The 26,178-nt window shown below is 37.8% G+C and overlaps 2 pseudogenes; one reads left to right on the top strand and one right to left on the bottom strand.

The window, feature by feature from the left end:
• Window positions 1–17,465: 17,465 nt before the first annotated feature.
• LOC100340418 (Y-box-binding protein 1 pseudogene) lies at window positions 17,466–19,434 on the bottom strand (annotated as a pseudogene).
• A 3,831-nt stretch (window positions 19,435–23,265) lies between these two features.
• LOC100340676 (pepsin F pseudogene) overlaps window positions 23,266–26,178 on the top strand; it is a 28,089-nt pseudogene continuing 25,176 nt past the window's right edge.

The following is a 26,178-nucleotide window of genomic DNA, read 5'->3' as shown; positions in this document are numbered from 1 at the left end:
CTTAGTGGGAGATGCCATAGCTTGGGTATTCCTGGTTACCTGGTGAGAGCCATTGATGGGGAATCTGAACTTTCACAGAGGACTGCACAGATCTTTTGTGAGGTCCTTGGGATAGAGTGGATGATTTACTATACTCACTTGGGCTAGCACTCAGGCACTGGTATCCATTGAGGAGAAGAGCTCAGATGAGCAGAATATACTTCCCTTCAGATTAAAAAAAGAGAAGACTTACCATACCAAACCTGGGTGTGTCACCTTAGGCATGCCATTAGCCCTGAAGAATTGAACAGAACTCTCTGGACACACCTATTACAAGCTTCTAGAGATTCGCTGAAAGCAGGCAGTCTATTTATCTACAGAGTCATAGTACATTGATAAAAACTGCCGCAGTGGGGAAAAAAGTGGAAACCAATGAGTATCTCCACAAATGCCAAACAACAAATGTAACAATCCAAGAAACAAGAATAAGAAAGACAGCATGATGCTCCCAAAAGAACATGACACTTTAATACTAGATTGTGAAAACAATGAGATAGAAGAAATGCAAGAAATGAAACTCAAAAATTGATGATAAGATTAAATAGAAGTAATCAAAAGCAAATGCACAAACTATTGAAATCCATGCAGGACATGAAAGAAAATTTCTCCCATGAAATAGAGATCTTCAAGAGGAATCAAAATGAAATGAAGATTTCAATAGAACGTGGAATTGAGATCTTAAGGTAAATCAAAATGAAATGAAGAATTCAATACAACAAAAAAATGCAGTGGAGAGACTTAAAAACAAAATCAGCAAAGCAGAAGAGAGAATAGCAGACTTAGAAGACAAAGCACAGGAAAGTATACAGTTAAACCAAAGACAAGGAGAGGAAATTAGAAAACTAAAAAACACTGTTGGGAATCTACAGGATACTATAAAAAGATACAACATATGTGTTCTAGGAGTTCCTGAAGGCCTGGAGAGAGAAAGGATTAGAAAGTCTTTTTAGTGAAATAATAGCAGAAAACTTCCTAGGTTTGGAGAAAGAAAGGGATGTCCAAGTACAGGAAGCACACATAACTCCCAGTAGACATGATCAGAAAAGATCCTCACCACAACGCAGTGTAATTAAACCCACCACGGTGAAACATAAAGAGAAGATTCCAAAAATGTGCATGAGAGAAACGCCAGATTATTTTCAGATGATCTACAATTAGATTGATAGTGGATTGCTCATCAGAAACCCTACAGGCTAGGAGAGAATGGCAAGATAAAATCTAAGTCCTAAGAGGAAAATACTGTCATCCCAGAATATTATACCCTGCAAAGCTCTCATTTGTAAGGGAAGGTGAAATAAAGACCTTCCAGAACAAACAGAAATTGAAAGAATTTGTCACCACTCATCCAGCCCTACAAAACATGCTTAAGGATGTGTTACACACAGAAACACATAAACATGGTCATCACTACAAAAGAAGGTAAAGGTAGAAAATCTCTCAGTAAAAGTTCAAAGGAAATTCAAAGTATAATACAGGAATATTTTTCAAAAAAATGGCAGGACAAAGTCATTAGGTATCAATAGTCACCTTGAATGTAAATGGCCTCAATTTCCCAGTTAAAAGATACAGACTGGCTGAATGGATTCAAAAACAAAACCCAGCTATTTGCTGCCTACAAGAAACAAATGTCACCAACAAAGATGCACAGAGACTGAAAGTGAAAGGATGGGAAAAGATATTCCATGCCAACAGAAACCAAAATAACAGATGGTGTAATATCAGACAAAATAGAATGTAACACAAAAACTGCTAAAAGAGACAAAGAATGGCAATATATAATGATTAAGTGATCAATTCTATAGGAAGATGTAACTATTATAAACATATATGGACCTAATTACAGGGCACCTGGCTATTTAAAAGAAATGTTAAGGGATTTAAAGTGAGACTTAGACTCCAATACAATAATATTGGAGAACTTCAATACTCCACTTTCAGCAATGTACAGATCAAGCAAACAGAAAATCAACAAATAGCAGATTTAATCAACACTATGGACCAAATAGACCTAACGGATATCTACATAAGTTTTCATCCTACAGTTGTAGAATACACATAATTCTCAGCAGTGCATGGACCTTTTCTAGGACTGACCACATACTAGGCAATAAAGCAATTCTCAGAAAATTCAAAACATCAAAATCATATCATGCATCTTCTTGGATCACAATGGAATGAAGCTGGAAATCAGCAACTCAGGAATCTAGAGCATATTCAAACACATGGAGACTGAACAACATGCTCCTGAATGAACAGTGTGTCATAGAAGAAATCAAAAGAGAAATCAAAAACTTTCTGGAAACAAATGAAGATGACAACAGAACATATCAAAACTTATGGGATGCAGCAAAAGCAGTGTTAAGAGGAAAGTTTATAGCAATAGCTGCCTAACTCAAGAAATTGGAAAGGAACCAAATAAATGAACTGTCAGTGCATCTGAAGGATCTAGAAAAACAAAATCAAACCAAACCCAAAACTAATAGGAGAAAAGAAATAATTAAAATTAAAGATAAATCAACAATATTGAATCCAACAAACAATACAAAAGATGAGCAAAATGAACAGCTGTTTTCTTGAAAACTAACCAAAAAAAAATGAGAGAGAAGACTTAAATCAATAAAATTAGAGATGAAAAAAGGAATGTAACAACATATACCACAGAAATAAAGAGAATCATCAAGAATTACTACAAAGATCTCTATGACAACAAACTGGGAAATAGAGGAGAAAAGGATAGATTCCTGGACACATACAACCTACCTAAATTGAGCCATGAAGTCATAGAAAAACTGAACAGACCCATACCTGAAACAGAAATTTAATCGGTAATAAAGGACCTCAGAACAAAGAAAAGCCCAAGACTGGATGGATTCATTGCTGAATTCTATCAGATATTTAAAGAACTAACTCCAATTCTTCTAAAGCTATTCAAAATGATTGAAAGGGAGGGAATCCTCCCAAATTCTTTCTACAAATCCAGCATCATCTTATTTCCTAAACTTGAAAAAGAGGTAGCAGAGGAAGAGAATTACAGATCAACTTCCCCGATGAACATAGATGCCAAAATCCTCAACAAAATTTAGCCAGTATAATCCAACAACACATCAGAGAGATCATCCATCCAAAGTGAGATTTATCCCTGGTATGAAGGGATGGTTCAACATTCACAAATCAATGTGATACATCACATTAACAAACTGCTGAACAACAACCGTATGATTATCTCAATGAATGCAGAGAAAGCATTTGATAAAATACAACACCCTTTCATGATGAAAACTCTAAGCAAAAGGGTATAGAAGGATCATTCCTCAACACAATCAAGGCAATTTATCACAAAACCACAGAAATCAACAAACAACAAATGCTGGAGAGGATGTGAGGAATAAAGCACACTAATCCACTGTTGGTGGGAATGCAAACTTGTAAAGCCACCATGCAAGACAGTTTGGAGATACCTCAGAAATCTGAATAAAATCCTACCATACGAATCAGCCATCCCATTCCTTGAGATTTACCCTAGGGAAATGAAATCAGCAAATAAAAGAGCTATCTGCACCTCCATGTTTATCGCAGCTCAATTCACAATAGCTAGGACATCCAGTCAATCTAAATGCCCTTCAATAGAAGACTGGATAAAGAAATTATGGGATATGTTCTCTAAGGAATACTACACAGCAATGGAAAAAAATAATGAAATCCGGTCATTTGCAACAAAATGGAAGAATCTAGAAAACATCACCCTGAGTGATATTTTCCAAAAGGGAAAATATCATAGGTTGTCCCTGATTTGTGACAACTAACTGAGCACCTAAAAGGAAACCTGTAGAAGTGAAACTGACATTATGAGAAGCAATGACTTGATCATCCCTTGTCCCAACTGTCATGGAACAGCTTACTACTTCATTCCTTTTAGTATTTTCTCTTAATACTTAATACCAATGTGTGAACTCTTTAATTAAAAAAATATTCTTAGGTATTTAAATCCAATTGAAAAAACATTTTTTTGACAGGGAGAATTATAGACAGTGAGAGAAAGAGACAGGTCTTACTTCTGTTGGTTCACTCCCCAAATGGCTGCAAAGGCCAGTGCTGTGCCAGTCCAAAGCCAGGAGCCAGGTGCTTCCTCCTGGTCTCCTTTGAGGGTGCAGGGCCCAAGCTCTTGGGCCATCCTCCAGTGCCCTCCCGGGTCACAGCAGAGAGCTGGACTGGAAGAGGAGCAACTGGAATTAGAACCAGTGCCCATATGGGATGCTGGCGCCGCAGGTGGAGGATTAACCAAGTGAGCCATAGTGGTGGCCCCTCAAATTGAAAATTGATCCCTGTTAAAAATTAGAGTGGGAATAAGAGAGGGAAGTGATGTACAGTTCGGTACATGTTTCCTCAGACTTACCCCTAAGCGTATACCTGAAAACTTGGTATGGGACTCCAAATCCCACTAAGTTTGCAGGTACCAATGCCATCTTACTAGTTAAGGTGGTCAGTTTAAGTTCATAACTGATTATAAAGAAAGGAAAAAATGAGTGATCACATAAATAAGGCCAAGTGTCTGTTAATAATAATAGATAGAATTAAAAAGGAGAGAATGATCCAACATGGGAAGCAGGCCACACAGCAGACTCATAGAATTACAAATGTTCTAAACAGAACTCTGGCCCCAGTATCAGCCCTTAAGGCATTCGGATCTGGCTAAAAAGCCCATGAGAGCATTTCAGCCATGGAAAGCCAAGACACTGTGGTAAAAAATTACTTACATGAAAGACTTCTGTAAGTGAGATCCAAGTAGAAAGAAGGGGCCATCAAAGGAGATACCTTTCTCTGAAGCGAGGAGAAACTTCCACTTTGATTATGACCCTGCCTAAATAATGTCAGAGTTTTTGGACTCACAAGGCTTCCATAGCCTTGGCAGCTCATGACAAGATCCTTGGATAATCACTGACATCATAAATAAGAGTGGCAATTGTTCAATCAACAACAGGAGTCACTATGCACTTGCTCCTCATGTAGGATCTCTGTCCTTAATAAGTCTTACTATGACAATTAATGGTAAAATTAGTCTTCAAACAGTACTTTATACTTTGAATGTCTGTGTGGGTGCAAATTGTTGAAATATTTACTTAGTATAGAGTTGATCTTCTGTACATGAAGATAATTATAAATGAATCTTAATGAAGAATGGGATCGGTGAGGGAGTAGAAGGTGGGGCAGTTTGGAGGTGGGATGGCTGGTATGGAGGCAAGAACCACTATAATCCAAAAGCTGTACCTATGAAATTTATATTTATTAAATAAATGCTTTATAAAAAAAGAAAAAAAGAAAAAAGGAAAATAAATAAATAAATAAATTTTATATAAAAAAAACTCTCAGCATTATCCAGGCTCCTATTTTCATTCATGATCTTTCAAATTGTCATATTTTGTTTTTTTTCTGTCTCCCAATTAGCCTGATTTGAAAATTCAAAGAAATTTTTCAACAAATTTTTTAACAGCATAAATTGTTTTTACCTAACTTGGAAGGTAAAACACCACACGTAGTTACAACTGCTTGGATTCAGATACATTGAGATAAACTCATTTGATTATTGAATATTTAATTGTTAAAATGATTAGAGCTTTATGTATATGCTATATAATGTATCTGGAGATATTTCAAAATAGCTGTGTAATCTTCATAAATACTACTTTACAATTGTATAACATTTTAACAAAGAAACTGCATATATGTATTTTTTTGGTCATAGATTCTTCTCTTCTACCTGGTATATTGTTTCTGCCTTTGTATGTGAAGTTCTTCTCTAGATGGAAATACTTTGGTTGTGGCTTGGCTCAAATACATGAGACGTTTCATCTGGCTTTAGTTTCCTTTTCAGGAGTTGTGTGTTTATTCAAAAGAGGACTTACGAAATGAAGCTATGCTTCTCTTTGTGCAAGTCCCAATCTAGTAATTAATAACAGATCTTTTCAAAAGAGAATGGAAATCGTTCTCTTCTGCATGAAAACTTTTAAGCAGACTTTTAAATATGTTGGTCTCATTTAAAAATTTTCTGGTTTATAGAATCTCAAGTTTAAAAAAGAATCTCTAGTTTAAATAGACATCTCTGTGGAATAAATTTCCTTTCAATGATGGGTAACCCCATTTCTTCTTTGTTCCCCTTCCCCTCCACCCCATCTGGTAATGGAATGTTAAGATTCTGAAAATTACCATATACTGATGATGTGTATATTTTGATTTCTGACACAACCTTGGCTACCTTGAGTGATTTGTTGAAGCTTCCAGACTTTTTTTTTAAGCAGTAAAATTTATACTTATTTATAAACTCAAAGTTCTCTCAACTCTTTATTAACTTTGTGTGTGTGTGTGTGTGTGTGTCATTTTTGTCTATTTTGTCTATTATGATTTCAAGGGACCCAAAACTTATGCGACTGGTTAAAATGAATCTATCAAATGAGTGCTCTTGATCTTTTTCTGAAGATACATAGTAGATCATTAACTCCTCAACTATTAGCTAATTAAACAATGGATTATTACTAGACACTTGTGTGTAACCTCTGCCTCTCTCCATTCTAAAACAGGATGAATGTTGAAGGTATTTGTCCTAAGTGGTATTTCTCAGAGTTTTTTTCATCTGCTTAATTAAAGGAATGTAAGCTTGCCATATGTTAATGATAGGGAAGTTACATTTCACCCAGAACTTAAGTGTTTGAAATATCCAGGGCAAGAAACCATATTAGACAGCCCTTTCCTTTCTAAGATAAGAAGAAAAACTGGCCTTTGTTCTTAGCAATTTTATTAAACATGTCACTTTCCACAAGAACAGAAAAAAGGGCATCCTTTACCAATTTTAACTTTATGTACATTAGTGTCTGAAAATATACAGCAAGATTTTAAATGATTAAGCAAAGGATGCTCATAGGTAATAAAGAGGAGAAAAAAATAGTTGGGAACAAAATTGACATTTGTGAAGATATAATTTGCCTCATCAAAGAGCATTATGTAATTTTATTCTTGGATAGCACAGGATATTGGTATATCAAAACCATCTTACTCAAGAGACCGTGGGTTTTGTGTGTGTGTGTGTGCTTGTTGTGTGCTTTAACTTAAAAAAATTCTTCTCCAAAAAAGGCTAGAGTTCATATTTCTTTCTACTCACTGCTGTGTTTATTCTAAGACAAGATTATAACTATTTCCTATTACCAAGTATTAGCTTTAAAAACTTATGATTTCTATATTATCTCTTTTTGAGTGACAGATTCAGTGATCAATACCAGGATAATAAAACTATACAGTGTTTTTTTCCTTACTTTTCATTGAATTCTTTACTTAGTAGAGGGTTAATCTTATGATTAAAAAATGAACTGAAAGTAGCTATGATCTATAAAAATATTTTTTGTGAGGCAGAGAAATGGAGAAATTGAGAGATGGAGAGATGGAAAGAGAGAGAGTGAGAAAGAGAGAGAGAGAGAGAGCCAGAGCCAGAGAGACAGATTCTCCATTTGCTGGTTCCTTTCCTGGCCATTACATTAATTTGGAGCACGAACTAGTGAATGGAAACCCTCTGTCTGGTTCTCAAATAAACAAAAATATATAGTATTTCATTCCTGTGACTAACAGGTAGTTTCTGCTTTTTCCTTAACATTTGTTTAAAGTCCCCAGCTACAAGTTCATACTATTGTAGAAGAAACATAATAATGATGATTTCCATGAAGGCCTTTATCTGGTTCTCTTTACTATCAGTTCTGTATGGAAGTAAGTACCTTAGGCATATGGGCTTCCTTGTCCTATGAGCAGACTCGCATCTGACTGAGGTTACAAGCACTCAGCACAGACATAGACAACTTTGTGAAATGACTCCTGATTGAATGAGCAGCAGGTCTTTACCTCAGACTGAATGGTACTGATGAGAACATTTAGTTGTAGTTAATGCCTCACTTTTAAATGAAAATATGATAATGTGCATCTTCTTGATCTATCAACTTTAACAGACTGTACTTTTATAAAGTGAAAAAAATATTTGCTTATTAATTTATCTATCTTTGGCAGACATAAAAATTATATACATTTATGGTTTACTATGTGATGTTTTGGTAAATGTATATAGCTTATAATGTCCAATCAGGGTAAATGTATTTATTTCTTCAAATATTTAGCATTTCTTTATGGTAAGAACATCCAAAACACGTCCTTCTATTTTCTTTAGAGAAATATACAGTGCATTCACATTATATATAGTCAGTCTAAAGTGTGATGGAACCCCAGAACTTATTTCTATCTAGATATAATCTAGTATCCATTAATCAACCTTCCACATCCTTAACTCCCTACTTCCCTCAGACTCTGGTAATCATCATTATACTTTTTTACCTATAAGATCATACTTTTATTAAGATTAAAAAAATCAATTCATGACAAACCAAAGATTTCAATCTATGGGCTGATACAATCAAATTACTAGAGTAAAATTTCAGGGAAATTTTGGCATAGGCTAAGACTTCTTGGAAAAGACCCCAAAAGCATACACAATTAAAGCCAAAGTAAACAGATGGGATTATGTCAAGTTAAGAAGCTTTTGATCTGCAAAGGAGACACTCAACAAAGAAGAGGCAACCAATAGAATGGGAGAAAATATTTGCAAACTATGCAACTGAAAAAGAGCTAACATCCAGAATCTATAAAGAAACTCAACAACAACACAACAAACAATCCAATTAAGAAATGGACAAAGGACATTAACAGGCCTTTTTCAAAGGATGAAATTCAAATGGCCAACATACATGAAAAAATGCTCAAGATCACTAGCCACCAGGGAAATGCAACTAAAAACCACAATGAATTTTCCTCTCCCCCTTTTGAAATGGCTATCATCCAAAAACCAAAAACATAACAAATGCTGTTGAGGATGTGGGGAAAAAGGCATCCTAACACAATGTTGATGGGAATATAATCTGTTACAACTATCATGAAAGACAGCACGGAGATTCCTTCTGGATCTGAATGGATATACCATATGACTTAGCCATTCCACTCTGGTAATTTACCAAAACAAAATGAAATCAGCATATGAATGAGTTATCTGTACCCATTCTATACACACATAGTATGTTTATTGCAGCTCAATTCACAATAGCTAAGATAGGGAATCAACCCAGATGTCTATCAATTATTGACTGGATAAAGAAAATGTGGTATCTATACACTATGGAATACTACTCAGCCATAAAAAAGAATGAAATCTTTCCTTTTGCAACAAAATGAGTGCAACTGGAAATCATTATGCTTAGTGAAATAAATAAATCCCAAAAAGACAAATAACTTTGTTTTCTCTGATAAGTGGCAGTTAATAATGTAAAAATGTATAGGAATGAAACAGACAGCTTGTGATATGATTGTCATTTTTAGCTCTTGTTTATAATATTGTGGATCTGTGGTCTTCCTACTTTTCTCTTGTTGAATATTATGATTAGTGTTGAATTTAAGCCTGTTATTATAAACTGAAATTATGTCTTTGCAAAAATTAATGAAAAGAAAAAAAGGGATGGAAGAAGGGAGAGTAGGGGAGGGGAGGAGGGAAGTATGGTTATCTTCTTAGAACTGTGCCTATAAAATACATGAAATATATTCTCTTTGTATTACTAAAAATAAAAAAGAAAGGATTCAACATGTGAGTGATATTATCACATGATACTTATCTGTATTTGACATATTTCACTTATTAGAACAACCTGCAGTTCTATCCCTGTTATTGAAAATGGTAAAATTTCATAATTTTTAATGACTGAGTAATATTCCATTGTGTAAATGTACCACATTTTCTTTATGCATTCATCAATGGATGGTCACTTAGGCAGTTTCCACTTCTTGGCTATTGTGAATTGTGCTGCAATACATATGGAAATGCAAATATCTCTTTGATAAATGGATTTAATTTCCCTTGTATATATATCATATGATTGCTGGATCATATGGTAGCTCTATTTTCACTTTTTAAAGGGACCTTGCAATGCCTTCCACAGTGGCTGTATTAATTTACATCCTTGCCAACTCCACATCCTTGGCAACACTATTATCTTTTGTCTTTTTGGTAGTAGCTGCTATGGGCTCAGTAGGACTTGTCTCTTTTCAATTAATGCAGATGTTTAAATTCTGATGTCATTTTGAAAATAAAATCATTAATTATTTGAAAGACAGAGTTACAGAGACAGACGGAGAAATGGGGTGGGTGATAGAATGAGAGAGGGAGGTAGACCTTCTATCTGGGGCTCACCCTCCAGATGGTTGCAAAACATGTCTGAGAAAGAACATTTAAGAGCAATCCCATTTACTATAGCCACAAAAAAGTTAAATACCTTAGAATAATTTTGACAAAGGAGATGAAAAATCTCTACAATGAAAATTGGAAAATATTAAAAAAGAAGACACAAAAAATTTGAAAAATTTTCCATGTTCTTAGATTAGAATTAATATCATCAAAATGTCCATTCTACTGAAAGCAGTTTACAGATTCATTGTGATCCCAATTAAAATAAAATGACATTCTTCTCAGATCTTGAAAAAAATGCCAAAGTTCATGTGGAAACACAAGAGATCTTGATTACTTAAAGCAATCTTAAACAATAAAAACAGTCATAGGCAGCACAATACCTGATTTCAAGACCCACTACAAGGCAGTTATAATCAAAACAGCCTTTTACTGGCAAAAAAATAGACATGTAGACCAATGGAATAGAATAGAAACCCTAGAAATTAATCCATGCATTTGCAATGTTTGATGAAGCAGCCAAAATCAATACCTGGATAAAGGACAGTTTCTTCAACAAAATGTGCTGGGAGAACTGGATCTCAGCATGAAGAAGTATGAAACAAGACATCTACCTTACATCTTACACAAAAATTCACCCAAAATGGGTCAAAGACATAAATCTATGATCCAATACCATCAAATTATTAGAGAACATTGGGGAAACTCTGCAAGACAATGGCATAGGAAGACTTCTTGGAAAAGATCCCAGAGGCACAGGCAATCAAGGCCAAAATTGACAAAGGGGATTAAATCAAGTTAAGAAGTTTCTGCTCTTCAAAGGAAACACTTAACAAACTGAACAGATAACCAATAGAATGGGGGAAAATGTTTGCAAACTATGTAACTGATAAAGGATTACTATCCAGAATCTATGAAGAGCTCAAGAAACTCAACAATAAAACAAACAATCCTGTTAAGAAGTGGGCAAAGGACCTCAACAGGCAGTTTTCAAAAGAAGAAATTCAAATGGCCAGCTGACACATGAAAAAATGCTCAGGAACACTAGCCATCAGGGAAATGCAAATCAAAACCATGATGATATTTTTTCTCACTCTAGTTAGAATGGCTCTTATATACTGAAATCAACAAAAAATAAATATTGGCGAGGAGGTTGGGGAAAAGGTTCCCTAATCCACTGTTGCTGGGGTTGCAAACCACTACAGCCCTTGTGGAAGTCAGTATGGGATGCCTCATAATACTGAATATAGGTCTACCATACGATCCAGGAATCCAATTCCTGGAAATTTACCCAAACAAAATGAAAGCAGCATATGAAAGAGTTCTCTGTACTGCATGTTTATTGCAGCTCAATTCACAATAGCTAATATATGGAATCAATGCAGGTGTCCATCAACTGACTGGATAAAGAAATTGTGATATGTATATGATAGTATGGAATACTACTAAGCTATGAAAAAGAATTACATCCTGTCTTTTGCAACAAAATGATGCAATTGGAAACCATTATGCTTAGTGAAATTAGCCAGTCCCAAAAAGGCAAATACCATATTTTTTCCCTGACCTGTGAAAAGAGTACCAAAAATTGACATTTTGGGATTTGATTATTGTTTATAACTCATGTCTCTATTGTAGAGGAATGGTTTTTTTTTTTTTTCCTATCATTATTTGTTAAACTCTTTACTTGGTATAAGGTTAATCTTATGAGTTTAAAGTAAAATTAAATTAGATCATTGTAAAAATTAGGAGAGGCAATAAGGAGAAATAAGAAGAAGGGGGGGTGGCGCCATGGCACACTAGGTTAATCCTCCACCTGTGGTACTGGCACTCCATATGGGGGTGGGTTCCCAGTTGTTCTTCTTCCAGTCCAGCTCTCTGCTGTGGCCTAGGAAGGCAGTGAAGGAAGGCCCAAGTGCTTGGGCCCCTGCCCCTGCATGGGAGACCAGGAGGAAGCACCTGGTTCCTGGCTTTGGATTAGCGTAGCTCCATTGTGGACATTTGGGGAGTGAACCAATGGAATGAAGACCTTTCTCTCTGTTTCTGGCTTTTATTCTCTGTAACTCTACCTGTCAAATAAGTAGATAAAAATCTTTAGGAAAAAAAGAAGGGGTGGGAGCATGGACTGGAGGGTTGGTAGGGTCTGAAGTTTCATGGTGTTCCTAAATCTGTATATATGAGATACATGAAATTTGTTTACCTTGAAATTTAAAAAAATGATTAAAGAAAATGTGACATATATAAACAATGGAATATTACTCAGTGATAAAGAGAATCAAATTCTACCATTTTTAGCAAAATGGTTAACTTCTTGAGGACATCATGGTGAATGAAATAAGCCAGTCCCAGAAATACCTCATTTTCTCCATTATATTTGGGAGCTTAAATTAAAAAAAGAAGAAATTTCTATGTGTATCAGTATTGCTACAAATACAATTTTGTAAAAACTTTGTTTTATATCTGTGAAATCAATGCTTAAGAATGTTATATTACCATATTTTTAATGATATATGATTATTATTAGAATTTATTGTATATGGGTGAGATTTTTTTTTCTGTTCAATTATTGTTTATAGCTGTAGTCTATCTTCCCACTAACTTAGGGTCTTTTTAATTTTTTTTTTACTTGTCAAGACTCTTATTTGGTGAAGCATTAATCTGTTTTAGTGTAATGTAAATTTAAAATATGTTATCTCAAAAAAAGAAAAAGAAAAGAAGAAAGAAGAGGTGTGGGAGGAGAAAGGAGGAAGAAGGGAGGGAGGAAGCAAGGGAATACCATTCTGTTCTTGTAACTGTATCTACAAAACACAATGAATCTAACAACTAATTAAAAATAAAAATAAAAAAACAACAAAAACAAAGCTGTAGGCTGCACAATACGAGATTTCAAGACCTACTAGAGGGCCATTTTAATCAAACAGCTTGGTACTGTCACAAAAACATGTGCAGACCAATAGAACAGAATAGGAACTCCAGAAATCGTTCCATGCATCCACTTTATCTTTGACAAAGGATTTAAAATCAATCCCTGAAGCAAGGACCACCTCTTCAACAACTGGTGCTGGGAAATCTTTATCTGTATCTCTGCATGCAGAAGTATGAAACAAGATCCATACCTTATACCTTATTCAGACATCCACTCAAAATGGAGCAAGAACATAAATCTATGCCCCAATGTCATCAAGTTATTAAAAAAATTGAAGAAATCCTGGAAGACATTGGCATAGGCAGTCTTCTTGGAAATGATCCCGGAGGCACAGGCAAGCAAAGACAAAATTGACAGATGGGATTGAATCAAGCTTAGAAGCTTCTGCAAAGGAAACACTTAACAACCAAGAGGACGGGGGAAAATGTTTGCAAACTATGAAACTGATAAAGGATTAACATCCAGAATCTACAAAGAGCTTAAGAAACTCAACAACAAAACAAACAACCCAATTAAGAAATGGGCAAAGGTTGGAATATGGGCAGGAGAGTGGGAGATGGGAAGTATCACTATGTTCCTATGTTTTTTATATAATTAAAAATTGTTTAAAGAAAGAAACTAATCTGTAAAAAAAAGTAAGGAAGATGATATCAGAAAAAAGTCAAAACTACCTTATTTGTTTTGGTAGCAAAACTATTCAGAACAAATGATTATTTATTAGGCAAAATGCCTTTACTAAATCCTGTCGCTTTTTATAACAATATGCTTATTTGCATTATATAAATAATTTCAATAGAAATATATCTTTCTTTTCAAGATATAATTGGACAAATACAAATAAAGTTGGTTACTCTGACCATGCCTGAGACACAATTGGTAAAGATAATTTTTTTGCAAGATCTATTTTATTTATTTGAAAGGAAGGGAGAGAGAAAAGGAAAGTGAGAGAAACAAAGAGTTCTCTTCCTTTGCTGGTTCACTCCCCGAATGCTTGCAATGGCCAGGCTGAACCCAGGAGCCTGGAACTCCATCACGATCTCCCATGACCAGGTGCTTTAGCAGGAAGTTGGATCACAAGTAGAGCAGCTGAGACTGGCACCAGTGCTCACATGGGATGCTGGCATCACAGACAGTGGGGCTTAACCTGCTGTGCCACAATGCGGGCTTAATTAATGAGGTATGGCAAGTCCACTTCTTTCACATGGAAATGATGCTACAAGGTACTCCCTGGTGCCTACTAAAATTTATGGATTATCAGACTTACCAGTTCAGAAAACATGTCATTTACTGGCAGGACAGGGTCACTGGTAAGTCAGGGGATCTTGGAGAAAAAGAGAAATAGCTTTATATTTATGAGTGCTTCAGGTAGGATTTAGAGGTTGTGCATTGGATGGTTTCTGGCTCCAAGCTTTGGAATACAGAAGCTTATAAAAGTGCTTATAGCAAATAAAAGTGATGAACTCTGGCCCTGGGGGCTTCACAGTACCCCAAGAGAGAAATAAAATTCTGAGCTGTCATTTCCTATGGTCTAGTTTTGCTAAGCGTATCAAACAGGACATTTTAAATAAAACAAAACTAGCAACTAAACAAAATTTCAAACTATTGATTCTGAATTATAGAATAGCTGAATAAATGAATGCATTCCAGTCTTCATCTTGGGGATGAAATACAACCCTTCAGAGGAGAGAACTTCCACTTTGACTATGGCCTTGTCTAAATAAGATCAGAGTTGGCAAACTCAAGAGGCTTCCATAGCCTTGGCAGCTGGTGACAAGAGCCTAGGGTTATTACTGATGTCATCAATAAGAGTGTCCATTGTTAAATCAACAACAGGAGTCACTGTGCACTTAATCCCCATTTAGAATCTCTGTCCTTAATGTGTTGTACTATGCGAATTAATGGTATAACTAGTACTCAAACAGTACTTTATACTTTGTGTTTCTGTGTGGGTGCAAACTGATGAAATCTTTACTTAGTATATATTAAATTGATCTTCTGTATATAAAGATAATTGAAAATAAATCTTGACGAACAATGGGATGGGAGAGGTAGTGGGAGATGGGATGGTTGTGGGTGGGAGGGTGGTTATGGGGAGAAAAGCTGCCATAATCCCAAAGCTGTACTTTGGAAATCTATATTTATTAAATAAAAGTTAAAAGAAATAGAACCCTTCAGCACAGATGGAAAGAGCATCGATGTACACCTTGTCCTGCTGTCATTTCTACTAAGCGTTGCAGTTTATAGCTGCAAGAAAAAGGCATTTTTTATCCTAAAATAAACTTTAAAAATCTAAAGCATTCTGTGGATCACTATTTACCAAATAAGTGAAGTCTTGAGCCCTCTCTGACTTTTGAAATACTAATGATGACTGGAGATAGATGAACTTTGACCTTCATAGATATGAAAATCAAATCCATAAACTATGATTTTTCTCACCTGGAACAGACTAATGCTAATTTTGGTAACATTTTTTATTGTTTTTACTATAAATATCTTCTATTAGTTTTTTTTTATAGCCAGTTATTTTGAAATCTGGTCATTTTTAGCAAAACATTGCAAGATGACTTTTTAAAAATTCTTTCTTCTTTTAATAATTACCTGTCTCCTGAGTTTTCCTTTAATAGAGATCACTTAGTAGATGGCAAAATTAGGGGTTAGTATCACCTGCAGTTGGAGCAGGAATCAAAAAATTTCTGTCATTCCAACTAAAGTGTTTTACTATGAGTTTGATTTTTGCTTAGTTTTACAAATCTTTCTTATACTTTTACAGTATATCATTTGATTCTTGCTTCTAGATTTTTGCCATGGAAGTTTTTTTTTTTTTTTAGTAAAATTACTAACAGTTGTTTGGCTCAAATAAGATCCTTAGCGAATGTTAGATCCCTTCCTTTGCTACCCCATAAAACTTTTCAATTTATGACCTTGATGTGAAACCATTTTTTTGTTTTGCACAATTTTTGAGGATGTTTCAAAAACGGATAGTTTTCTACTTGTAAGGAATTAGAGCAAATAATAAGAGTGAGATGTGGCAGATCAGTTTCTCATCCCTATGTATGCTAAAATCTTTGAGAATAACATTAGAATGCTCTGGATTCAAAGGATTCCTGTCTTTTCATAGGAAAAAAAGGATAGTTAAAGGATAGTTTCTGGGACTACACTGCCTCTCCGTGGTTCATTTAATACTTACTTCAATTGCAAAATGTATCATAAAAGTAAAAAAGAAAAACTAAGATTGTCAGTTACAGATGTTTTACAGTGTTTTTCTTCAGTAAGTTCCTAAGGTTAACAATAATGTGAATTTTCTTGTATTATATATTTGTATATCCTTACTGGTTAAGGATGTACACCCATAAATCATGATGTATTATAAAGAGCTCTACGATAAGCTTTCTCTGAATCAGGAATGAGTGAATCTATATGAAAAAGAGACAATGACATAATCTGAAACAGAAGTTGCAAAGCCAGGCTCAGTAGAGGGCATGATTAACTTGGGAGAATCTCATCTCTGTGAACACTAGTTGTTCTGAGCCCAGGTATTTTGATCTGTATGTTGGTGTCCTTAGAATAAATCTCATAAATTAGATAACTTCTAGGAACATAGAGCTGAGTAAAACCTGGTGCAGAGATCATGGAGTTCATCATTAATTTTGTAGGAGGGAACACTTACTTCTGTCTGCTTGACATTACTCAGCATTTGTTGATGAACTGAATAATCAAAATAGTCAATTATATCTCCCTTTAATAGTGTGATCTTTACAAATTGTTGAAAGTAGTTATGTCAAAAGTAGTCATCAAAAGTGGGAAAACAGGTTTCTAAAACCCATGGGATTGCACTATTTAGGGTAAAGACCCACGGTGGGATTTCTCATTGAAAATTTTCAGGTGCCGGCGCCGCAGCTCACTAGGCTAATCCTCCGCCTTGTGGCGCCGGCACACCGGGTTCTAGTCCCGGTCGGGATGCCGGATTCTGTCCCGGTTGCCCCTCTTCCAGGCCAGCTCTCTGCTGTGGCCAGGGAGTGCAGTGGAGGATGGCCCAAGTCCTTGGGTCCTGCACCCCATGGGAGACCAGGATAAGTATCTGGCTCCTGCCATTGGATCAGCGCAGTGCGCCGGCCACAGCCCGCTGGCTGCGGCGGCCATTGGAGGGTGAACCAACCGCAAAGGAAGACCTTTCTCTCTGTCTCTCTCACTGTCCACTCTGTCAAAAAAAAAAAAAAATGAAAAAAAAAATTTTCAGGTGGCTGGCATTGTGGGACAGAGGTATGCATCACTGGCATCCCATATGGGCACTGGTTCAAGTCCCAGCTACTTCACTTCTGATGGAGCTCTCTGCTATGGCCTGGGAAAGCAGTGGAAGATGGTCTAAGTGCTTAGGTCCCTGCACCTGCATGGGAGACCTGAAAGAAGTTCCTGGCTCTTGGCTTTAGGCTGCCATTGTGGTTATCTGGGGAGTGAAACAATTTATAGATGACCTCTCTCTGTCTCTGCCTCTCTGTAACGCTGCCTTTCAAATAAATAAATCTTCCAAAAATATTTTTCAGAAATGCCTCAGTGAGTGCTTAAATTGATTTATGATCTACACACATAATTGATTTATAATCTTGTAGGCAATTGAAGATTATCCATGCTTAGAAGTTCCAAAAGAAAACATAAATCAACTGGAATCTTGCAGTCCAATTAAAAAAATATAATTTTTTTTTATTATTTAAGACCTTTATTAACAGGTGCTTGCAGTTTGTTGACTTTTTTGAAAAAATCAAGTTGTAAACTTTTATTACAAATTAAAAATGAAGTTCTTAAAAATCTCAACTTGACCAGATATGAAACAATTTAAAACCTTTAAAACTGTATTGAGGAAAACCAGGCTTTTTTTAAAAACACGTTTGTCGTTACCCAAAAGATATCTTTAGGTAAAAATAATAAAAAACCCCATGCTGCATAGATAATGCAGATAGTTTTAGTAATCTGGTCAATGGGTAAAAAGCAAGCACTTAAGGTCTTCAGCTCCAATCTTTTGTTCATTTCTTATTGCCGGAATTTCATATTCATTTCTTCTTGTTGGATGACTAAACCGGATGATGGTAGAGATGTTAAGGGGGCATTTACTCAGCCCCGCCCTGCTCAGCCTCAGGAGCAGGCGAATTCTCAGCTGGTGGATCATCTGCTTTTGTCTGCCACCTTGTGGTTTAGGGTTTTCTGGGCGTCTGTGTTGGTAATTGAAGTTGCGGTGGTACTGACACTGAGGTGGCTGCTGACCCTGGGTCTCGTCTCCTTGGTTTTCCTTATCTTCATTGCCGTCCTCTCTAGGCTCTTTGGCGAGGAGGACCTCTGCGGAATCGTGGTCTATAACCCCGATACAAATTCTGTCTCACTGGTCTACCTTGTTCTCCTGCACCCTGGTTGTCAGCACGTTCCATCACTTCTCCCTGCACAGGAGGGTTGGAATACTGTGGTCGACGCCCATAGGGTCTCCTGCATGTAGTAAGGTGGGAACCTTCGCCTGCGGTAGGGCCGGCGTTGTTGGGCCTGGCCTTCGGGAGCGCTCTCCGATTCCTCATTCTTTTCCCCACTCTCACTGTTCTGGTAGTTCTGGTAATTGCATGGAGGACCCCCACGACGCGGATAGCATCTACAATGGTTACGGTCTGCTGCATGTTTACTGCCTTGCACTGGAACTCCACCAGGACCTGTGACATTTGCTGCCTCCACACCCTTTTCTCCTTCAACAACAAACTCCACAGTCTCTCCATCTCCTACACTGTGCGGGTACTTCCTGGGGTTATTCTTCTTTATGGCAGACTGGTGTACGAATACGTCTTCCTGGGTGTCATTCCTGTTGATGAAACCATATCCGTTCCTTACATTGAACCATTTTACTGTTCCCAAAGCCTTCGTTGTGATGACCTTCTTGTCCCCGCCGGCGGCCACCGCTCCCTGCTGTGGTGCCCGGCTTTGGGGCTTTGTTTCAGCAGTGCTGAGGGCTGGGGTGGCTGGGGGGGTGGTGCAGTTGGCTGCTGCTTCTAGGCCTCGCTGCTCCTGGTTTCGGTGATGGTGACTGGGCCCGGCTATTCCCGGGGTGTGATGGTAACTAGGCCGGCTGCGGTGGGGCTGTTCAGAGCTCCCTGGGGTCCACTCTCCGCTCCTGCTCCCGATCAAACTCAAGATAATCTTATTGATTTGCAATTTCACTTTCATTAAACTTGGTTTCAAGCAATAGGAGGCTATGAAGGAAAGGAGTAGGAAAGGAGAAGGAAAGAGGAAATGCAAATTTATTCACCAGGTGTACTTCTTGCCAACCATTGATCTGCTGTCACTCTAAGAATTATCTAGAATTTCATATAAATGGAAAGATGTGGGTTTTACTCTTTAACCTAACCTAATGTTCCTGAGATCCATCCTTGTGGTTGTATTAGAGGTTCACTCTACTGTTGAGTGGTACCTTATTAAATGTCATCCATAAAAATGTATCGCGCAGACCTCAGAGGCAGCCAAGGCAGCTGTCCCTGTGAATCTACCACATTCACATTATGGCCACAGTTCTTGGTGGCTGTTCTCTAAGCATAGTGGGAAGAGCACTATTGTCTCAATCCTTGAGAATGCAGGATTTCTCCAATAAGCAACTTGGGCTCAGAGATTTTTGGACTCATCTGAGAGAGAGAGAGAGAGAGAGAGGGAAAAAAGAAGAAAAGGTGGAGGGTGGGGACAGATAAACTACAGAAGAAAATTTCTCAGACAACAGTCCCAAAGTCAGAACAGCTGTCTTAAAGTATGTCTCTCCCAGTGGATACAGGAGCTCAGGAGGAAGTAAGAAAACATGTTCTTCATTTAGAAGACCTATGCCTATGGAAATGCTGAGAATAGGAACAAGGCGAGTCCCAAATACCAACATCCTGTGCTTAGTCTATCACACAGTGAGAGTCAGAAATTCCTAAGAAAATTGCTGAATAAGTAGCATCAGTTCCCACTTTCAAGATTCTCTAAATCTGTCCGTTTTAAGCCTTTTGCTACTTACTCCATAACCTCTGGTCTTTCTTGATTCCCATGTTCCCAAATTTCTGTATCCTTGAGAACCTCTTTCTGCAATTTCTCTTTTTTCTGACACCTTGGCTCCTTGCAATAATGACTTTTGTTTCTCATCTGCCTACCTTTCCTTCATAGTTGGCCAAGTAGAGAAGTCATTCCCTTTAGAAACGATTTATAACCGAGCAGCTAACATGGCTGTTCTTAATTCATCCTTTTCTTCTTTTCTTTTCTCTAACTTGTCCTCCAAACTAAGTAGCTGTTAAGATTTGAGTAATAGGGCCGGTGCTGTGGCACAGTGGGTTAAAGCCCTGGCCTGAAGTGCCGGCATCCCATATGGGCACCAGTTCTAGTCCCGGCTGCTCCTCTTCTGATCCAACACTCTGCTATGGCCTGGGATAGCAGTGGAAGATGGCCCAAGTCCTTGGGCCCCTGCATCCACATGGGAGACCTGGAAGAAGCTCCTGGCTCCTGGCTTCAGATCTGCACAGCTCTGGCCATTGTGGCCAATTGGGGAGTGAACCAGTGGATGGAAGACCTCTCTCTCTCTCTCTCTCTCTCTCTCTCTCTGCCTGTCTCTATGTAACTCTTTCAGATAAATAAATAAATCTTTTTTAAAAAAAAGGATTTGAGTAGTAGAGAGTCCTAGACAGTTTATTAACTTTTTCTTAACTTGAGTTTGGAAAATCAGTGAGAGCCCAGAAAAAGGTAATAAGGAATAGAGAGTACTTTTGATATGCCCTTAGATCTGTCAGGAAGTTCTAGAAGGTCTCAAGAAACCATTTATGGAAACCAATGGGTTATTTGCCCATCTTCTGTATACATCTCAGTTTTCTCCAACTTACCTTTAGCAGGAAGGCTTCAGGTAGGATCCTTAGCGATCCCCCCTGATGGTCCTCTGGTGCTTTTGGATTTCCATAGCCATGGCAGCTGGTAGAGAGCCAGCTTCCCTGGCCGCCACTGTACTCCTCAATGTGGCGACCGTCTGAATGTGCTTGTCAGGAAAGCAAAGTCTACTGGTTGCAGAACTCCATGCAGTGGCCACTGTTCCTCTCCATGCTGTAGACTGAAAACACTGCAGAATACTTCTGAAAACTTCAGGGCCCAGGGAAAAGAAGCCTTTGGATGAATAAAATCAGCTGGTGAGAAAGGCATGTGGAATCCTGCGAATCTTGGGTAGGTTCTCAATATCAGCTTTGCTGGAAATCCAAATAGAAATGCTGAGTTTCTTTGCAATGAGACAAGGAAGGTGTAAGTTACAGGATTTCCTTTCCTTTGTTGATATTTACCACCTTAATACACCATATATTTACCTTTTTCTGGGTGACTGGAGCATCTACATTGGTTGCCTTCACTTGGGAGCACAATCTTTTATCCACGTTCTCCGTTATTTCCTGATCAAGTCTATTTATCAAGTCTGCTTTCCTAGCTTCTTGGAGTGTGACAAGGAGGGACTCTTGTAGATTGAAAACTGAGCCAGGCCGCTGCCTACACAGAGTCCTCCACAGAGCCTGTAATTTATTATCAGTGGAAGCAGCTGTACCCTCCCTCCTCTTTACGGGAAATCACGAAAGAAGGGAGTCACCTGTCTGATAAATCATCCCACCCTGCCCATTCCCTTCCTCAGAGAGACCCCGGGGGAGCAGAGAGCTCAGGAAGAGCGGAGCAGAGAGGAGGCGTGTTCTGAAAAAGGAGAATTGGCTTTAATCCTCATATATTTTCTGTCTTTTCAGTCCTCTGTTTATCTCTCATTAAAGATTCTTGCTTTCATGGAATGATTTTCATCTTATAAATACCCATAGTTTATTTGCTTGGAATGAAGCCTAAGAACCCTCCCCCCTTTAGAAAATATATTAATTTGTCCAAATCAAAAGGACTATTTTCAGCCTGCTAATCTGGATTCTTACATACTCATTTCAAATGTACAGAAAGGTGTTCGCTCTTAAGGGCAGCCCTGCAGCCATCATCCCACAGCTTCTCTTGTCATCCGACCCTCCAGGTGATCTTGATGGGATTTTAGAAATGGTTTTACCTATGCATGCTTATGCAATATTAAAATCTTGAATTTGGGAGTGTGCTCCATCTGACTGGTAAACCCAAAAAAGCAGAGGGTGAGAATGGAGATTATATAATTCATGCTCTCTGACTTGACTTTTGTGTAACCGCAAACCTTCCAGCTCATTTGCACAATACAGGAACTACCAGAGTTGTGCCCTTGTAGCTAGAATTTTTAAGGAATCAAATTCAAAGCAAAAACTCCTTCCAACCCCAAAAGCCTCTCCACAATGACAGAAGAGAAAGGAAACTATTGAATAAGTATGAAATATTTATCATTATTGAATAAGTACTAATACATTGAGTAAGTATTAAATTAGAATGTGGTGTGCATTATAGGCCATCTGACCAAGGAACTGCAAAAGCAAAAAGAATTCTCACTCAAATATAATTTATCTCAAGGCAAATCGTACCTGGTACTCCAATAAGAGGACTTGATAGCACCATTTTTTTTTTTTTTTAAGGGAAAGGGCTTATTGGTGGGGAAACCGGACAGACTGGAGGGAAGGAATGAAAAAGGAAAAGAGGGAGAAGGAAAGCATGAGGGGGAGGAAAAGGGGGAGGGGTTGAGGGGGAGGGGTTGAGGGGGAGGGGGGAGAGGGAGGGAGAGGGAACCATGTGTTGAAGAACAGGTCCTCTTAAAACTTTGCTGTGGGTGGGGGGTGAGCAAGGAAGTAGGAGCAGGGAATCCCATTAGGATGCAGGTGGAACTAATACCAGTGGCTGGGCCATGGGGTCACCTGGATTCCAGCAATGGCGGCTGGGGCTAGATCCTAGATTGCACCACAAATAAGACTGCGCCATTTTACTAACACTCTCCCCTTTTGGTTTTAATAAAGCAAGAGTTGTATGGGATTACATTAGCCCCAAAAGTCCAGGAGGGGTAAGGGGAGGATGATCTGTCTTTAGAGCTACTTCCTGCTGATATGGGGCAATGAGGTACTCTGCTGTCATGGGGTGATATCTCAAGCCGATGATAAGATCATTTGTTACACATCGTTTTGGCCTGCGTTTACCTGGGATGACTAAGCGTGCTGTTTGTTTGGCTCTGTCTGTTGTGGGAGAGACCCCCAGCTTGGCTTCCTTCATGGTCCTGTCTCCACACATGAAAGAATTTAAGGAGGAGGCGGAGACAGGTGAGCAGAGAAGCAAAATTTATTTAAAGGCAAAGAAAAATGTATTCAGGGTGTGGGAAACCCCATGAGGGAGAGCTGCCCCAGTGGAAGTTGGGGTCATCCTTGTATAGGATAGAGGATGGTATATAGAATGGTGTTTGACTGAATATTCAGAGGCAGCAAATTTTGGGACAGAGTTTTAGTACTGTCCATTTCCATGGCCCTTTTATGTAAATCTTGGCAATGTCATGGCATCTGCTGCATGTGGTGTTGCACATAGTAAAATCTAGGAGTGTCCTGGTGCTTGGTGCATGCAGGGGAGTGAAGCTCAGGTGCATGTGGGGAGTGGATGTGCTCAGCTGGCAACCACTTTGGGTATTTCTTTCTTTTAGGCAGAGTTATAGAGATAGAAATAGAGGGAAGGAGGGAGAGAGGGAGAGGGGGAGGGGGAGGGGGAGGACTATTAATAGTCCTCTGTATGTATTTAGCGTTATTTATTCAGGTGTTCTACTTTGGACATTCAGTTTGTTTCTACATTTTGAAATTACAGACAATGGTGTAATGAAGACCGTTATACAGATGAATCCTTACATCCTTACATGTGGAACTGCAGAATCAAATGTAGGTACATGTGTAGTTTCATAAAATTGTGCCAAATTCTCCTTCAACAAAGTTATATGTGTTTTCATTTTCACCAGTAATATACAGAACTAAGGATTTTCCTATGTTCTTTGTCTACAGAATGTATTATCACAATCAAATTTGAATCATGAAAAATGATAAACTAAAATTGTCTTGATGCCAATTTCTATATATATGAGATTGAGCATATTTTATATATTTATGAGCCAGTTTTAAATATTTTGAGTGTGAGTTGTCTTTTTTGATAAATTTTTCTATTAGGTTTTTGGTTATTTGTATATTAGGAATATTATCTCTTTTCCCATGCTACACATTATAAGTATTTTCTGCCAGCTTGTTAGTTATCTTTTGACTTTGATATTGGAATTTTAGTCTGCAAAGAAGTTTTGTTTTTCTGAAGTTAAATTTATAATATTTTCTTTCATTGCCTGATTTTTAGTCATAGAAAACCTTTCCCTAAACTGAGATAAAAAATTCACCATGTTTTATTCTAATATCTATGTAACTTCATTTTTTACATTTGGATTCCAGATCCATTTGAGGTTTATTCTTATATTTAATGTTTGTATGGGCATTCCAAACTGCCAAATTTCTACCCAGTTTTTATAATATTATTAAAAATTCTACCATTGTTCCAATGATGAAATTCTTTATTATATACTAAACTTCCGTATGTATTTGGTACTGTTTCTATGTCCTCACTTCCATTTGCTGACCTGTTTATCTATTCATGCTAACGTACCATGTATTTTGTGTTTTGATCTCCTCTATGGCCCTGCTTTTCCTATAATTCCATTTTCCCCCTGTGTCTTCCTGACTATATTTAAATGTTTCATTTTCTATGTTAAGTGTAGAATAAAAATATTTTGCTTCATTAAGAGAATGGAAAGTGTTAGAATTGTGTTACTTTTTTTTTTTATTTGACAGATAGAGTTAGACAATGAGAGAGAGAGACAGAGAGAAAGGTCTTCCTTCTATTGGTTTACCCCCCAAATGGCTGCCACGGCCAGAGGTATGCTGATCCGAAGCCAGGAGCCAGGTGCTTCTTCCTGGTCTCCCATGCAGGTGTAGGCACCCAAGTACCTGGGCCATCCTCCATAGCAGAGAGCTGGACTGGAAGAGGAGCAACTGGGACTAGAATCAGGCACCAATATTGGATGCCAGAAGTGCTGGCAGAGGATTAACGAAGTGAGACATGGCATTTTTAAATTAACTTTAGGAGAAATAAAAATTCATAACAGGCAGTCATCCTAGCCAGTAAAGTGTTTCCTTTTGTTCAGGCCCACTTTGATATGTTCCAAGGTGTTCTAAAGTTTCTTCATAATGATTTTCCATATTTCTTGTTAATTTTATTTGTATATATTTAATTTTCTTTGATACCATGGTAAATGGGTTATCCTCTACTGCTGCATTTGATGGAGCAAGAATGAAAGGCAGATTCCCACCACTGTCCGGTTCCTTGTTGGCATGATTGAGAGTGAGTCCCCATTCCTGCTCTGCTGAGAAACTTCCAATCCCCTGCATTCCTCCTCACAACACATCTCAGCCATTAGCCCACAGCCATGAGTCTGAAAAGCTCTGGCAAACTGGCTCAGGACCCCTGACTGCCCTAACTAGATAAACCTCAGCCTGTTGGAGCTCCTCCCTGCCATGAGCACTGTGGTAGGGAGCCCCTCTCAGGGCTATATCTAAATAAACCTGTTCTGGCTTTGAGTGCATCTTCTGGCTCCTCTTTGTATTGTACTTCTTCAAACCTTAAAATATCTTAAGCCTAGTTATTTGCATTTATAGCAAAAATAATTCTTTCTTGGATTGTTTTATTGTTTGTTGGTTTCAGTGTTAAATCTTAGAAGTTTCTAGTTACACAGGGTACTTTAAGAAGACTTTGGAAAATGAAATTAAAAGATAAGGTTATTTTGGTGCAAAAAGATGAAATATATACACACAAGGGTTCTTCAAAAACATTCATGAAAAATGCTTATTATTAAAGCAATATACGCCGGCGCCGCGGCTCAATTGGTAATCCTCTGCCTGCGGCGCCGGCACACTGGGTTCTAGTCCCGGTTGGGGTGCTGGATTCTGTCCTGGTTGCTCCTCTTCCAGGCCAGTGGAGGATGGCCCAAGTGCTT

Source organism: Oryctolagus cuniculus, chromosome 4 (assembly GCF_964237555.1).
Source record: "Oryctolagus cuniculus chromosome 4, mOryCun1.1, whole genome shotgun sequence".
NCBI lineage: Eukaryota > Metazoa > Chordata > Mammalia > Lagomorpha > Leporidae > Oryctolagus > Oryctolagus cuniculus.
This window is presented reverse-complemented; position numbering and strand designations above follow the sequence as displayed.